General features: G+C 47.0%; 1 long non-coding RNA gene and 1 other non-coding gene across 2 annotated transcripts; both read left to right on the top strand.

Annotated features, from left to right (window-relative positions):
* Positions 1 to 8,236: 8,236 nt before the first annotated feature.
* LOC135918141 (uncharacterized) lies at positions 8,237 to 16,857 on the top strand. Its single transcript, XR_010569571.1, has 5 exons — positions 8,237 to 8,302; positions 8,425 to 8,495; positions 10,076 to 10,135; positions 12,518 to 12,563; positions 16,627 to 16,857. It is a non-coding gene; the product is annotated as an uncharacterized lncRNA (long non-coding RNA).
* On the top strand, positions 10,966 to 11,148 carry LOC135918164 (U2 spliceosomal RNA). The gene has a single exon (XR_010569587.1). It is a non-coding gene; the product is annotated as a U2 spliceosomal RNA (small nuclear RNA).
* Positions 16,858 to 17,204: the final 347 nt, after the last annotated feature.

Genomic DNA, 17,204 nt, shown 5'->3' with positions numbered 1-17,204 from the left:
TCCGGGCGCATGTTAGAGCTGTACAATATACCACCTTGAAGTGCAAACATGCGAAGGGAAGGATCGGGCGTCGTTGAAGTGAGCCGTTGAATAAGCTGTTGCAAGGAGGGGTCCCGACGTGGTTCGGCTCGAATGTCGCGGAAAGCAGGCAGAGAGAACGGTGACAGGTATGCCGGCCGCAGATACGTCAGGAGCGTCGACAGGATGGCGCGACAAGCAGTCCGCATAATGATGTAACCTCCCAGTCTTGTATACAACGGAAAAGTTGTATACTTGGAGGCATAGAGCCCAGCGGCCATGGCGCCCTGAGGGATCTTTGAGGGACGAAAGCCAACACAGAGCGTGGTGATCAGTGATGACTGTGAATTGGCGGCCGTACAAATAGGGGCGGAATTTACCCACTGCCCAAACGAGAGCCAGACACTCGCGTTCGGTGACAGAATAATTGTTCTCCGCAGAGGAAAGAAGGCGGCTGCCGTAGGCAATAACACGTTCTCGCCCTTGTTGTTTCTAGGCCCAGATAGCTCCAATTCCGTGGCCACTGGCATCGGTACGGACTTCTGTTGGAGCTGACGCGTCAAAGTGAGCGAGAATGGGCGGGGATGTACGCAGCCCAATCAGCCCGGTGAAAGCACCACCTTGCTCAGGCCCCAAATGAACGCTGCGCCTTTCTTGAGGAGCTGAATGCGAGGGCGCGCAACGTTAGCAAAATTAAGAACGAACCGATGGAAGTAGGAGCAATAACCCAAGAAGCTGCCAACATCCTTGGCACTTGTTGGCACGGGAAAGTCTTTGACTGCCCGTACTTTATTGTGATCAGGGCGTACACCAGAAGAATCAACGAGACCCCCAAGCCCAGAAATTTCACGACGACCGAAGTGGCACTTGGACGAATTTAGTTGTAGTCCCGCCTGACGGCAAACAGATAGGATTGTCGACAGGCACTCGAAGTGCGTTGCCAAATTCCGAGAAAAAACGATCGCGTCGTCCATAAAACAGAGGCAGATGGACCACTTGAAACCGTGTAGGAAGGCGTCCATCATTCGTTCAATGGTGGCCGGGGCATTACATAAACTGAAAGGCACCACTTTGAACGGATACAGACCATCGGAAGTAATAAAAGCTGTCTTTTCGCGGTCCATGTCATCGACAGCAATTTGCCTATAGCCGGAGCGAAGGTCGATGACACGTAAAATATTGTGCTCCATGCAGGCAATCCAGGGCATCGTCAATGCGTTGTAGCGGATAGACGTCTTTCTTTGTTACCTTGTTGAGGCGTCGATAATCGACGCAATATCGCCGACTGTTCTCCTTCTTTTTAACTGGTACAACAGGGGATGTCCATGGGCTGCAAGTAGGTTCGATGATATCTCGTGAAAGCATCTTATGAACTTCGTGTTGGTTGATATGTCGCTCAGTAGGCGAGACGCGGTAGGGTCGCCGATGGATCAGGCTCGCATCACCGGTGTTTATTCGATGTTTTACTACAGATGTTTGTCCTAGAGGGCATTCTCCAAGCTCGAATATGTCCCACTATGAGGCAATGAGGCAGCGTAGTTCTTGATCACGCTGGGGAGGAAGTTCGCGAGGAATCATTTTTGTTATGGCATTCAAATCTGAAGAGACAGGGGTGAAGCAAGCGTTGTACTTTAGGAGCTGTCACAAGTTAAAGCCGAAATGTGGTAGTCTTTCGCTGGCGTTATTTGCGCCAGGGATATTCCGCGCGGGAGTACTTGTGTACAGAGTCCAAAATTCACAAGCGGAAGGCAGGATGTGTTGTGCGCGTGCGTGTTGTACGTGCGCGCCAGTGGCAAACAGAGCCGTAACAGGTACACCATCCACGTTCACCTTAATGAGGTTTCGATGTGTGGGCAAGGTGAAAAGAGGATTTTTGCGTCGGGTCGGTTTTGCAGCATCACCTCCAGGTGCTGCATCCGTTAGTTTTCCGGAAGGGTGCGCCGGAAGGAACTAGGGGACGGTGATCGGCGAGATGGGGGCGATCGGGAGAAGCGGCAACGTGGCGAAGGAGAGCGGCTAGAGCGAGTAGGTCGAGAAGCGTCGCCAGAATTTGCTCGCTGCGTTGGCGGGGCGAACCGGGGAGCAGCATGAGGGCCGTGGATGGGTGGTAGGACCAGGGGGTCGAATTCCACGAAGACTGGCAGTGACGTGAAATATGGCCGACACGGCCACAATGAAGCATTTAGGCCTGTCGTCTGGAGTGCGCCATTCGGCCGGGTTGCGATACCGCGTTGGGGCATTCAGGCTGCGGGTGCGTATGACCGTGGTGGATGGAATGTAGTCAGGCCGATTAACTGAGCAGACGTTGGTCAAGTCAACGTTGGCCAATTCCTTGCGCACGGCGGACTGTATGAATGAGACGGCCGCCTGGAAATTGTCGGGACCATGGGTTGAGGTCGTGACCGGAGACGCGGCTTCTATTTCACGTTGGATGACAATATCTGTAGACAACCGTCGTTGCTTAGTTTAGGTATTTGGAGTGGTGTGGCAGATTTACCCAAGCATTTCGTGCACACACTCAGGCAACAGTTTCTTGTTCGGTTCTGAAATGCTAACATCTGGAGCCTGCAAAGGGTGATCACATGGGTAGTCTCATTGCGGCTGACCCATATGTAGTGCGTGGCCATGAACTTTTCGATATCACACTGGGGTGGCCTGATTTATATCGACAGTGGATACTGAAATTCCGTCTTTTGAATTTAAGGTTTAGACATTCTGCAGACTCGGTGGCACTGTGGGGGCACCACCAACACCACCACCATTATCATCATCATCAGCGTCATTATTATTATTATTATTATTATTATTATTATTATTATTATTATTATTATTATTATTATTATTATTATTATTATTATTATAAGAGGCGGAGGGCTCGAAGCCTGGATCCCATTAGCTAAATGATATACGATATTGCACAACCTTCAGGATCGGCTCACATTTTTTTTTTTCCGGAAACACGACAAACCCGTTGCCGCGCAGAGTGTTTTGAGTCAGCGATATTGGGGGCGTACGAATGTTACGAGAGATAGGCTCGGGAGACGCAGAACAGCGCCGCAAACAGATTTTAATTACACTGTACCCCAAATTCATTATAAATCTCAATCTAAAACACAATGAAGAAGTAGTAACACTTATGCAATCGACTTAATAATCACTGAACATGTCCTTATTACCGGCTATGTTAGTCCTTGGCGTTTGCTACTCGAAACATTCCGGATCGTATGGTAACATTTTCTGCCAGCCCATGCGGCGACAAGATGTAACCATTCAGCCGCGATCTTGCGCACTTTGTCTGTATCACGCAAAAATCCCTTCCATGACGATGTAATCACAGAGCGAATCCTTGCATTATTGCTACCTCAAGGCATTTCCGTTGCCAGAGGCGCTCGACATGATTCATTGGCATGAGGACGTCCTTGTCACATACTTCAGCAACAAATGCCGTTACATCCAGAAGGGCACCGCAATTGCGTACTGCGAGGACATCACCCAAGTTAAAGATTGTTTCGCTCTACGAGCAATGACCGTCCCTCCCTCGGCGTCTTTGTCTGTCGACGTCAGCTCCACCCTGTCGACTTCCGAGTGGCAGCGCCTATTTTAGCTGATACAACAGTTCGAACATTGCTTTTCGGCGATGTCAAAGATCAAACAAACACCCCTAACCAATCACCGCATCATCAGGGGTGGTACTGCGCGGCCAATACCATAATTCCCTACCGTTTAGCTGCAAAGGAACGCGATAAGATTCAACAGCAAGTGGAGAAGGTGCTCGAGGATAATGTGGTACAGCCTTCGAAAAGTCCCTGGGTGTCAGCCGCGGTCACATTCAAAACGAAAGATGGCAGTTATTATTATGGCAGCTCTGCATTGATACCGCAAATTAAACCAGCTCCCGAACAAAGAAGTCTATTTGCTGCCATGCATCGACGATTCGCTGCACAGGTTGCGGCAATATGATCCCTGCATTGCGTTTTTTTGCAAGAGTACGCGTAATCATGAAAATGTTCGCTCACACCCACAAACACAGACACGCTCGAACGCACACACTTCCTTGCTCACACTCACAAACACACGTTTTTCTCCCTCGCACACACACATTACGCACGCAGATATTGTCACATGGTCGTGACGTCAAAGAACACAGTAGCAATACAGTGAAATGCAAAAAATAGCTTTTATTGTGCGAACCACAAAACAGGCTACACTTAACACAACGAGAGCGATAAACACAGTCGGCGCTCATCGAAAATCTGATCAACGGGTCAAGCGCGTCGGCTTTTATACATCAATCGTCGAATGTTCCAGACTAATCGCTGGAACCCGCGTGTCTTCCACAAAGTTCTACATTATTCGCGTCGCGCACACATGCAATCAGTTTACACAAGCTTCGGTCACAGACAGCGGACGGAACCATCGATACCATTCCAGAAACTTCGCCAACATATAGGCGCGCCCTGCGCTGTGCAATAACATTTGTTATGCGGTGAAACGTGTCACCCGATAAAGATAAAGATAAAGTACACGTGTCAATGTATCGATGAACACATGGACGTGTACACACATCCGCATGCATGTATTCTGAAACACGAAAACACACATTCGCGTACGCACACATTGACACACGCCCATGCGTGCTCTGCAAGCACGATAGCGCATGCATGCAAAGAATAACACGCGCGTACATGAGCGCGCACTCCCAAATACAGGCATGTGTACACGCCGCGACAACACTCTTCGGAAAGTTGCACTGCGGCGGATAACGCGGTTTTCGGTGCTCGCATAAGGCAGCGCCTCATTTTTTTCTATATCCAGTGGCCGTGGCTGTATATAGATTGCAGCTCGTTGTATCTGCTTCATTTCATTCTTATCTAAATAACCTAAACACGAAGCTACATTGTTTTGTGACAGACACGCTTCTTGTGCAATTCGCCGTTGTGCGAGTGTGCCATGATACGGAAATCATAATCAACTCGTGGCAACCATATAAAAGAGCATGTTGGTGTCCGAACCCGTGATGTGTGCGTTTGAAGATGGCCCACCGGTTAGAGCATTGGACTGCTGTGCTGAGGAGCTGATGTACGAATCCCGTTGCTGGATGAACGAAACTTTTTTTGAACTAGAACGGAGGATTTGCCGCCGCGAGAACACAGCCATCCGCCGATGGGCAGACCTAGCCAAAAGTTAACAAAAGGTGATTTCAAAAGTAGGCTTATTTCAGAAATGGCAGATTGACAGAATGTTCGAATCTATATGACCATCTGTATTTCAATTATCCCGCTATAAGCAGTGATATATGACAGAAGCGCGCAATCCTCCCATATAGCAGCTATCAGAATGCGTGACATGCATGATGGTGCTTGTTGAGGGGAAAGTTTCGATGGGAGGTGTACCACTTATATTTCAACGCGGAGGAAACCTCTCAAACTGTGATCAACTCAATCCCACTTATGGGAAGACTGTATAGCAAATTAACTAAAACTACCCCCTTTTTTATCTTTACACAGATCTATACTTATTTTTTCTTAAGTAAAATTGGCGAAAAATAACTTTGGCGTCCCACGCGATCAAAGCACGAAGACCCAAGAGCTATATATCACGGGAACTTCTACTAGTCTATGCCGTTGCTAGTCATATTATAAGTATTGAATTACGGCCACTTTTTATGTTATCTTTTTACAAGAAGGTTACATAACACTTCTGGAGTCGAAGTACGTGCAGGCGCCTACGAGAGCAATGATAGCCGCGGTGGCCATATTGCTAGGGGCAAAACAGGGCCGTCCTCAGCACAGGCGGCCACGAAGTCGGCGAATAATTGAATATCATTTGCGTTTCAACGATAAAAATTTGAGAACAAACCTCTTGAGTATGTATGTTGTTTCACAAATGCGTGTTGTTAGTGCCGAAAAAAATTGCGCTCCATTTGTTGCTGCAAGCTTCGAGAGAAAAAGCCAGCGTGCCGCTTCGCCAATCGGAATGGTTCGCCGTGTTAAATATACAAATGGTCTCCCGTAGTCATGTGACTGCATAATATTGACCAGCGATTAGCCGCTGCTTAGCTTAAATATTTTTCAACCACCTTGTATCGACACCTTATATACCATTCACCATTAACTTCTCACTATATCGCGCGACCACGCACTTAATTTACTGGTCTGTGGCCTCTCTCGTGAAGGTGCGGGAAGAAGATACAAGTGGTATCGCAAAGCGCTAGACTAAGAAAGAAACTGCAATATGCATCTTTTATCTGCTACTCGCGTAAGTGGAGACCTTATTTCTTTCGCAACACTTGATACGAGCGCTTTCATTTTAGTGCAAAACTACATGACAGTTTTTTTTTTCAGGAAAGGCACTGCAAATTATAGATTTCAGCCTGCTGAAATCGTTTATATTTGCATGCAGAATCCAGAGGTCCCGTCATTGAACTTCGAAATGAACATTCTGTTATAATTTGTATGCAGTCAAAGAAATGAATGCCTGTTATCCATTACGTCAAGAGCATTTCTTAATGTGAGATTCGCTGGTCCAGTTTGGTATATTCTGAGAACATAAACAAATCAGTCAGTGATTCCGCACAAAGACAGTAGGAGCTCCTTCTGAGCCGGTGTTGTGCAAGCAACAAGAGATAATTTGATCGGGAGAACTATATAACAGCAGCGTCTACTTCATGCGGTAGTTGGTGCCGCGAGAAATTGTAATGCGCTCGCAAGGCATGCTACAATCAGCTAAACGTAGTACCGACTACGCACAATCATAAGCACGACGACTGCACTCTACGCAGGTACCCTGATTCGAGCTTCTTTTCTCTATAAAGATGGCGGCAACCGACTTCACTTTTCGATGGCACCCTCCAGTCCAGAAGTCTAAGTATACAACCCACTGGTTTTCTTTTCTCACTTGAAATGTGCAGATAAGCCTTCGTCTGCAGTGAATAGAAAGCTGGCGCTGTACTCGTCTTCGAAATCTATTCGTGCTGTTAGGGGAAAACGCGGAGGAATTGTACTAAAGGCCTGCACTACAACGCAAACTTATTGTACCAGCTATTTATTATTATATGGTTTGAAAATGTAAAGATATAGGCGGGTAACCGCAGTTGCACTTGTGTGCAAGCAAAACGATGGGCGGATATCGATATTTACGACGCAGGCTGTCGGCACCACTCTGGCTTCTCAGTATTGCTGGAGGCGGAGCTATTTCTTTTCAGAAACTGCGCGCGAAATAAAATATTGCCTATAAAATATCCGCGCACTTTTGGAAGTACTCGTGGCAGGCGTAAGCACTACATTCTCGATCGGTTCGTTGCACCTTAATTACTTAGGTCTTTAAGTATTGATTGCTGGTAATTTTGCGATTTATGAACCCCTTCAGTTACTCCAATTACTCAGTTACTTCAGCTACTTCGCTTACTCGTGCCTATTCTGTAATATTACCGCACATATTTGCGAAGACAGTTGTCTACGTATTTATAGAGCCCTCCGTGGTGTTGTCGAAAAATAATACTTCACACACGGTTCCTAAACGCGTGGACATAAAATTATTCTCTTTTGCTAGCTTTCACACAAGTTTTGTCCTTACGTCTTTAGGGATGTGTATCTATGTCTTTGCGTTTGCGTCCCTTAGGGCTCTGTGCAAACCGTGGGATTCATATATGATTAAATATAACTAAGCTGGTGCAAACCTGGAGTGCAGGTTGCCATTACAACTGGCAGACAATACTAGTTCCAAAGTACGTGGAATGTCAAGCTGTCAAGAATGCAGATAATTGAGGTGAACGTGACACGATAATTAAGCAAGTTTATGGTATAATATGAAAAGTGGGTAGTGGATTCTTCCAACTTTTCACCCGCTACCCAATGCTGCGTCATTTATCGCGTCGTAATATTTGTCACGCACGCCCACGTGCTTGAGTGACATGTTTCCCTGCTATTGGACAGCTTGACAGTTTCTGTCATCTGACGTGCTCGAGAGCAACGGAACTAAATTATGCTTTAACTTTAATGTCTTGTTTTTTTATTTAGGCCTGTTCGCGCAAATGAATATACGACGTGGATTTCCCTCTCAAACGTCAGTGTTGAATTAGTGCGTAGATGGATTAAAATGATAAACAACGTTGGAAGCTTATTCTGACATGACATGGTGCTTATGAAATGCATGATTTACACCTGGCACTACGAATATATATTCGGCAAGCGCAAGTATCGTCGCTAGTTAGTACTATAAATTCTCCTCGGAAGGTCGTGGAAAGCGTATTTTCGTTGACCGCTACGAAGAACCACTGCGTGTGGTAAGTAGGACATCTTGCTGAAATGGCTGGTTAAGTCTAGAATTTTGGTACCCTACTAAACACGCTTCCCTACAGGAGACGTTTTTAGTGGCACATTACTAACACCGCTCTTGTCTACGCAGTTCCCAGGCTTACGCCCCTGCCAAGATGAAGTATTACTCGTCAGCGGTCGCCTTGCTTCTTGTGCTGGCTGGTACGAAATTTTAGAAAGAAAATTCTTAAGCTCGCCTTACACTACATAGAGCGGTGCTTGTAAATATCAGGCAAACCTCGTGCTGTTATTGTTGGGTTCAATACAGTAGGATTGAAATGTTGTTCTTTCCTTTGACGTTCCAATTTGCTTTATCCCTCGTTGCCCTCCTTCGAGAGAATCTCAAAATGATCCAGTATACACATGTGATGAAGAACACACGTGGTGTGGGAATCAGTGTACGTTTGCGAATTTTTCATTCCCCACAGAGACAATATAGGTCATAAGACTTCATCGGAACAGCTTGAACATTTCACTACACATATCCACATAAGGTGGATTTTTATTCGGCAATTAAACGTGCCGCCTCGCAAGACGCGACGCGCTACACCTATGAGAAACATGCCGAAACGATAAACGAGGCACAGACCCGCACAGCGAATGTCGGCGTGAAGGACGCGTCCCAAAACTTCTATCTTTATTGTCATGTGTAACATGGCGCATGCTCAATATTGATGACTAAAATTCTGGCTAGTGATGCACATTTCGCGCTAGGCGTCCCAAAGTGCTCTTTTGCAAGATGCAAATTCGATAACGTGGTTTGTGCAGTGTTTTTAGAGTTGAGTCCTTGTCGTGGTGAATAAAGTTGCGGGCTTCTAGTCTGCGGGTCCGCGTTTTGAAACAAACCAACTATTGAACGCATTTCTCTCGCCTCCTCTCTCTCTCTCTCTCTCTCTCTCTATATATATATATATATATATATATATATATATATATATATATATATATGTGTGTGTGGTGTGTGTGTGTGTGTGTGTGTGCGCGTGTGTGCGTGTGTGTGTGTGTGTGTGATTCAGAGGCAGGTTCTGCTGCACTGCATTTTGGTGTGCATGCAAACTCCGCAAAATTCTCCACAAACCACGCACTGCTGTAATCAATGTTTTCTGACGCATTTTCCTAGTACATGGTTATCGAGTACTGATAATGCATCTAATATCGAGACAGGAACAGTCCAATTATTATATAGCGCTTCACAAACATTTAACAGAGAGGAGCACCTGATAATGTTCATGAAATTGAGGGTAAAGAAGCGTATGACGTCAGTCTACCGTTTATAATGCAAGAATTCACGCTACGAGATAGCAATTTCTTTATTCCTTATAGTGAGTATCTGGGTCATCTCCAAAGTACTGATATGTATGCGCCGAATCTCATTGCCAGTGGCCGATGTTTCCCTAGTTGTAGGAACGAGGGATGTTCGTCCGGCATGCAGCGGCCCCTCCAGACTCCTGGAAAAGATCCTGGGGGCATGTATTGATCTCTACCACATGTTCGTGGTTGGGCTGTGTCGACATTTATCTGCATTTACTCTTTTCCCCATGGCATGTCCGCATGGATGCGTCTGGTTAAGCGCACAAACTTGACTTATGCATCGTACTAGGACCAGCGCTGAGATAACAATATAGACTTTGTGACAACTGTGCAATCATTCGTGTACACATGTTCCATTTCATGAGGCATAGACTTGAGGTATGAATGACTTATGTGAGTTTTCGCAAAACTTCGTTGTGTCATGCACGCAGTCTTCGTGAACATTACCTCCGGACGTGCACCGGGTGACAAGACAAGAGAACAAGTATATGGTGAGTAAATGGAAATCCGAATGCACCTTCTAGGATGCCCTGAAAATGCAGCGCCAGTGCACGCTAAGAACAGTTTACACCCTCTGAGTCGTATCTTGCCGCACAACAATAAACGTCGTCAGCCTTGTCCCCATTTACTTTATTATGACCTGCAGAAACCGCCAATGTATGACGTATTCATGGATTTGTGCTAACGCATTCCTGCTCCTTAGGTGTGGACATTGCGCCGGTCGATGCAGCGTGCAGAGCTGAGAATGTTTATAAGTGCTCGCTAACAGGTTGACCTGTCTATACATATACATAAATATATATATATATACAAATTCATCTGTCAAGCAGAAAAGAGAAGCTAATGTTATAAGGTAACAGGTAACATCAGGTAACGGGACTGGCATCACTGCCAGTCTCCGGGCATCACTGAATGCGTAACGGGCATCACTGAATAGTCGCCAATAGATTAGGGCTATTTTTTTTCGAAGTAAACAACGTGAACGCACGTCCCTACAAGACAGTTTTGTTCATGAGCGTATGCAATTTGTGTGAGGAATAAAAGCAAAACATGGTTGAAAATCATGAGCGCTTCCATTCTGTGAAAGTGTTTGACCAACGAAGCTGTTTAGCAGACGACACAGAGGTGACACAGAATTTTGAATATTGGTAGGGACTCATTTACTGTGATTTTTTATATACATTCGCGCAGATGACGGGACAGCGGAAAGGAGATACGCGGGAGGGTTCGACGGGACCGCCACCACGAAAGAACGGATGGAAAGGAAAGGAGCCCTGCAAGCGCTTAGAACGCCGACAGAGAGATGGTGGCACGAACGCAGACATAGGCGACGGAGATCAAAGTGTCGCATCTGTGTTTTCTCAGCTTTATACCTGATAGGGCTTCTGTTTGGATCCACGATAATAAACCTGTTTTCGCAAGTTGGCGGAGTGCTTGAAGCCTGCTTCAACAGCACCGCGAGTCGCTCGGGTATTGTACTATCTTCGGTATCGGCCCTTGCTTTTTGATCTACGGACATCACTCCGCTGGAAACTAGCGATCTACAGCTTCGTTGCAAAAATTAAATCCACGCCACGGCAGTAAACAAAGACGACCGCGCAGTCCGTTTTTCTCTGTAGCCGTTAATGGAACGCACCTTTTCCTTGATCTTGAGTGGCACCGTCATTTTGGTACGTAGTTGCAAAGCTTCTTGATCAGAAAGTGCTAAGACCTGGCCGTTAATTACGGAAGACTTTGTTGTTTCTCTACCTAAGCTCTCACTAAATGCTGCAACTGGCGCGTTTCACGTCTGGTTCCCTAAAGCACGCTCCGATACCTTTCAATATAGGATGGCAAATGCTAATGCGATATGCAATTTTTTGACACTCCAGGTGAATTTCTGCCGTCATCGTCCATGTTGGCGTCGCCACGAGGTCCCGTATAAAGCGCAAGTGTGATAACACCACGACCGCGTCCCGTATGCTGTTGCTGTAAGGGTAAACATGGGAGCGTGAGCCTAGAAGGATATTTGCTTGGTGCACCTGAGTCTTCTCGCATGCGCAAGAAATGAAAGCGTTGAGATGTGCGCACGTTAGGAGCTATGCGTCAAGGTGGAAAGGCAGCACGAGTCCTTTTACAGCCAAAGCTCGACTGGCCCCGAACTTGCGATTTCGCCATGGCGGGGCCCCGAGGAGACACATGACGTCACAACGCGCGCCTCGCCGTGGATATTTCTCTCTCTCTCTCTCCCTCGTCACTACTGCGCCTGCGCCACTAGTAGCACCGAGCCAGAGGCGTTCTGCCGCTGCGCAGCGCAGCGTCTTTCCGCCTCCGCCATTTGGTACGACGTCACACGGGTTTCTCGTCGTGGCGCTCGCCTCCGCTCGCTTCGACAGCCGCGCAGCATGCCTGATAAAATGTCGGATGATTGAAAAGGAGAGCTCGAGGGTGCCGCAACCGCAGTTGAGGCGGGAGTATGAGCGGCGGCACTTCTGGTAAGCAGGAGGAGGCCTGGTATCGACGTTGGAACGAGATGACAAGGAAGCGAATCGCCCGGGAAACAAACGAACAACGCGCTGAACGATGGCTAAACGCCGCAACATAGCTAGAGAGCCAAACCAAACTGGACTTACAATCAAGATTAACGAGGGCTAACCATGCTATGTGTTAGCTTTCGCTACGTATATTCTGGCATAGCCGAGCTAAGCCACTGCCAATTTTTTCAACTGTGGTCACTGTAGCCGATGACGAGGATAAGCGTGGTAGGATGCATACTGATTTATTAGTAATTTGGCCAATTTCGGCGCGCAGGGTCCATAGCGCATTGTTCCACCTGTTGCTGCTATGCGGAATTTGAATTTTGTCTAATGTTTTTGTTCACGCTACCTTTTCAGAAGACTTGAAACAGCGTCATCCGTATCTTCCAATAGACCTTAAGTGGTGAGTTGGCTGATGGACTTTTTTGAGCTCACTCATCCATTTTTGTGGCGGTGTGATGTCTTCGTTTTTTTATAATGATAGCAAATAAATGAACACTCCAGGAGCATTTTCCCCGCTACTGTGGGCGTCATCGTGATATCTTAAACAAAGGCCAAATGCGATACCACGGTCGCCGCGCGTCGTACGCTGTATGGGCAAGTGGAAGCAGGCGTGGGAAGCTGTCGATCGCGTCGGGATAGGAGGGAGGGAGGGAGGAAGGGAGGGAGGAGGCGGTGAGCTCCTACTGCAACTGCGTATTTCGCGACCGGGCGCAAGGGAAAGAGAACGTCGTGGCTCAATTTCGCGCGCCTTACATAGAGGAAAGCAGGAAGGCAACGTGTAAGGGAGTGCAGGCGGATCTTACTCCGCTAACAAGTGCGGTCCTTGCATGACCGCGCGCGCGCGTATGTTTAAACGGATCTGCAGGCGACTCATACCTTTGTGCGCTCTATGTTCTCGCCGCTATCGCATTGAGGCGAAAGACTGCTCGAAGGTCGCTTCGCTGGGTGATAGTGCCGCGCTTGCTCACACATGCGTCCAGCGTTCGGCAGCAATTGTCCGCGCCACCACCGCGATTGTCCATTTATACCGCCGATGACACTACTATCCTCACTTCGTATAGGTGTCTCCTAACGTGTTATCGCAATCCATGTTTCGTCTTTCCGGCTAAACTGCGACATTATTGTTGCACTCTCGCTTTCCGAAATGCCGTCCAATCTCTCAGTAGGAGCGGATCTATGCGATCGCCTGTAGGCTTCACCAAAGGGGCAACCTCCAGGATGCGGTGATCGTAACACAGCGCTTCCTCCGTACTTCTCCGTGTGGGCTTTTTGTGGTTCTTGACCATGGTAAGGCCTAGACAGGTGTCCCTCTAAGCGCTAATCCCCAGTCTGTTTGGAAAGTATGAGTAAGTCAAGAGTGTCAGTGCGTGCTTTTGAAAGAGCGAGTGGATGTCGTTTTATTCTTTCAAAGTGAGTTTGCAACTCAATGTCGGACGAATGCCATTGAGGTCCCCTAGGACAAGTAGCGTGTTGTTTTCGCCCTCCTTTGCGGCCGACCTGATAAGGTATGTGCGCCTACCTGAGCAAAAAGTTCAGAATGTCTATAACACGGGTAGTAATCAAACATCTATTGGACCGAACAAAAAAAAAAGCACCAAAGAGCGTATACAATCAGAAGCACGCTCCAGAACCAACGGCCGTCACGCGAAGAGATTCTGCGAGAGCTGCAAGCAAAACACATTGGCGACCACGCACGGAACCATACATCCATAGCAAGCTGTAGAGGGAAACCAAACGAAGATCCAGATCGCCTCTCGAGAACAACGGTAGTCTGGACAATGTTTTATTTCTCTAACTCAAAACACAGCACATGGACAAGACACGATCACAAATAAAATCCTCAGAAACCTGGAGGACGACCCGATACAACTCCAACCGACTATCTGTTATCGCGATTCGGAAGTGGGAATTCCACCAAAAGAATGCACTCGCGCCTACGTTTTACTGTTACCTACAACCTACAGGCCTCTAAGTCTCACGAACACGAGCCAATCCCTGTCGTCATACATATGGAAAGTTTTCCAAACCGCGGCGCCCAATCACCTGAAGCCTTTAGGGTTTCTTTATTCACTCAACATATGGCTTCTTGCCACATTTGTCCACAATTGAAGGAAGTACTAGCGGAATATGTCCCGAAACATGGAAAATGCATACGTGCACCGGACCTCAAACGAGCATTTGACAGTGTAGCTCATGAGGTCTAAAAAAGCTCATCGCAAGTCAATTGCGGGCATCAAATGTACGTTTGCATTCGTGATCTTTTAATGGAGAGCAGTTTGCATTCGTGATCTTTTAATGGAGAGCAGGACAATGACAGGTGTGGATACCGTGATGACATAACAGAAAAAGTCCAAAATAGAGGCATTCTTCAAGGATTGGCCCTATCACATTTTCTCTTTTACGGCGCCATGAAAAACCTCCCAGAGACTCCAGAGAAGATCCCATACGTTCGTCACGCAATATATACGCACGATAATACCACTTGGGTAACTCGAGGTGTGATAGGAGAACAGCAGAATTCCTTGCAAGCAGAGCCAAACAATGTGACCGAATCCGCCGCAGATTGCTGCCTGGATTGCTCCCCCGAAAATTCTGATCTCCTCGTGCTCAAAAAGAAATCCGGAAGAAAAAGTGCAGGCAGAAAGACCGTTGAAATATGCATAAACGAAAACCTATACCCAGAGTCCAAACACTACGGATATTATATAATCACATGTAATTTATTGGTCGCAATAACCGCAATATAAACGAACAAAAACAAACTCGGCTTTTAAAAAGTTGCTAGTGGCAGACATGCCATGAAGGAAGGTCGGATTCAGGGTTTCCTTCATGATCTTATCGGGAGAAGAGTTACGTGCGTTACACATTATACAAACCTAATATCAAAAGAAAGTGCGATAATAAACGTAATACTGCGTAAAGCGTCAAACAAAACCTTGGTCTTCCTCCAGTAACGGGAACGATAATACTAATATCATTGGGCATTGAGAATATCAGAGATGAAGTATTTGATGAACACCGACATGCGCAAAGCGCCCGTCCACCTCACTAGAGCAGCGATAACAACTCTTAATATATAACAATACGTCATGATGACAACCAACAATCAATAAGCGCTCCTCTTCGTAAATAAGCAAATAAAGGTGGCCCCTATTCCGCGTAACAGGCGCGCAACATCACTTGGGCTGGAAGAAAGCACGAGTCAAACCGATATAAACAGGATACGGCGCTTCCTAACTGCTCGCTGGACAAATGGGACTATGTACCTGAATGAGGAGCCCCTAGTAATAGGGTTGGCAAGACACCGACAGGAAGAAGTGGTATCCGCCTGCATTCGCACGCACAAGTTCACCGCAGCCGAAGAGGCTGCCATCGCAGCTGCATTGAGACAGAATGAGGAAATAGGTATTCTTAGGCACTGTCAAACAAAGCGTCGCGCCTAGGTAAACAGTCATCTGCAAAACGTCCCAGACGATATCCTCAACCGCCTCAAATAAACACCCTGCACCCCGGTAATCTGGACACCGGGACACGAAGCCGTCAAGGTAAGCCATCGTGTTCACACAATAGCTCGTAGTCACTACAAATCGGTCACTGCATGGCTCCTTAAGGTCCCAATCCACAAGTACGAGACGCCTACAGTGAAATACTTACGCTGTGCCGCCTTTCGAGAGAAACAGTACCGCCACCAAAGCCAACCCTCGCTAGAGTTTAAGCCACGGCCTGGAGGCAACTCCACCTCAGCGGCCATCCTCACCTCCTCCTGCTCCTCGCAGATATGCATACTCTATCAAGCTTTGTGCTTTCTGTACCGAGCGAGCTTCCCTATACTATACTACTTAGGAATACCAAAAATTACTAGTTAGTCCCCTAACCGAAACGCAACGCACGAGCAGTGTCGGATGGTGCTGACCACCTCGGTATTGGGGGATCGACAAAGGCTGATTGCTAAAGCCGGAAGTGCTGCCACCGCCGCTGGTGCCCTGAACTGAAGTATCCATCCACCATGGGGATCCACCCCACTCTGTGCCCAATAAAGATAATGTTTTCTCTCACTCCCTTGACTAATCTGTGGTGGGTTCGAAAGCTACCCAAACAGAAATAGGTGATTGCTTTTTTGTGCGCCTCCAGTGCCTAGTTCGCGTTGAAACAGGAAGCAGCACGAAGAAAAATTCGATAGGCTCTACTGGTGCTCTTGATACCGCGAACAGCGAGTATCCGTGATCATTCATTAAAATGTGTTTATGTTTGACTGTACGTGCTTGACGATATGCTTGTTAGTGAAATTTGCAAGCAAACATTTACAGCAATCTATACAGCTATTAAAACGACTAACCTTACTGTGTATAGTTGCCTAACAATTTCCTATCGCAAACAGTGTTAGGCTTTACGAGTGAAACGGTGGCTATATTGTTGAGTAGTGGCAGTAAATGTGCGCAATAATGGACAATTCTTTTTTTCAGGACTAAGGAATAAAGACATGGCAGTCCGGACCACGACATGTGCAGCAATAGGTGCATGAGCGGGAGTTACCACGTGGGTTTTTGCGAGCTACCGTATGCCACCTGCTTCGCCTGCTTGACGTATTAGCCAAGTGTTGCACCCTCCTGTCCTTATAATGCGGTTCACTTGCATTGGCTAATATTAGTGCTCTGCGCACAAAAACGATGCAAATAAAGTGGAATTTTGTTTCAGATCTGCCTCTCGAGCGGGACATTTATAAGACATATCCAACTCCTTACATGCTCATATAGGCGATGAATTTGGGATGGTTGCTTAATAATGTGAAACCGCCTCAGTGGTTCAGTGCTTCTGGTGCTGCGACTCTATGCATCTGGACAGGGTATTTAACCTCACCCGCAGCGTTAGCAACGGCCGCGTTTTTATGGGGGCGAAATCCGAAGAACTCCGTACTACGCATAGGCACAGGTAAATAACCAGAGGTGGTTTATGTTAGCAGGAGCTACCCACTATGGAGTTTGACTTATTAAACATTGTAGGTTTGGCACGACAAGTAACAAAATGTTTTGCTTAATTCGTA

Source organism: Dermacentor albipictus, chromosome 10 (assembly GCF_038994185.2).
Source record: "Dermacentor albipictus isolate Rhodes 1998 colony chromosome 10, USDA_Dalb.pri_finalv2, whole genome shotgun sequence".
Lineage (NCBI taxonomy): Eukaryota > Metazoa > Arthropoda > Arachnida > Ixodida > Ixodidae > Dermacentor > Dermacentor albipictus.
Note: the sequence above shows the minus strand (reverse complement) of the source record. Positions and strands in the feature narration are given on the sequence as shown.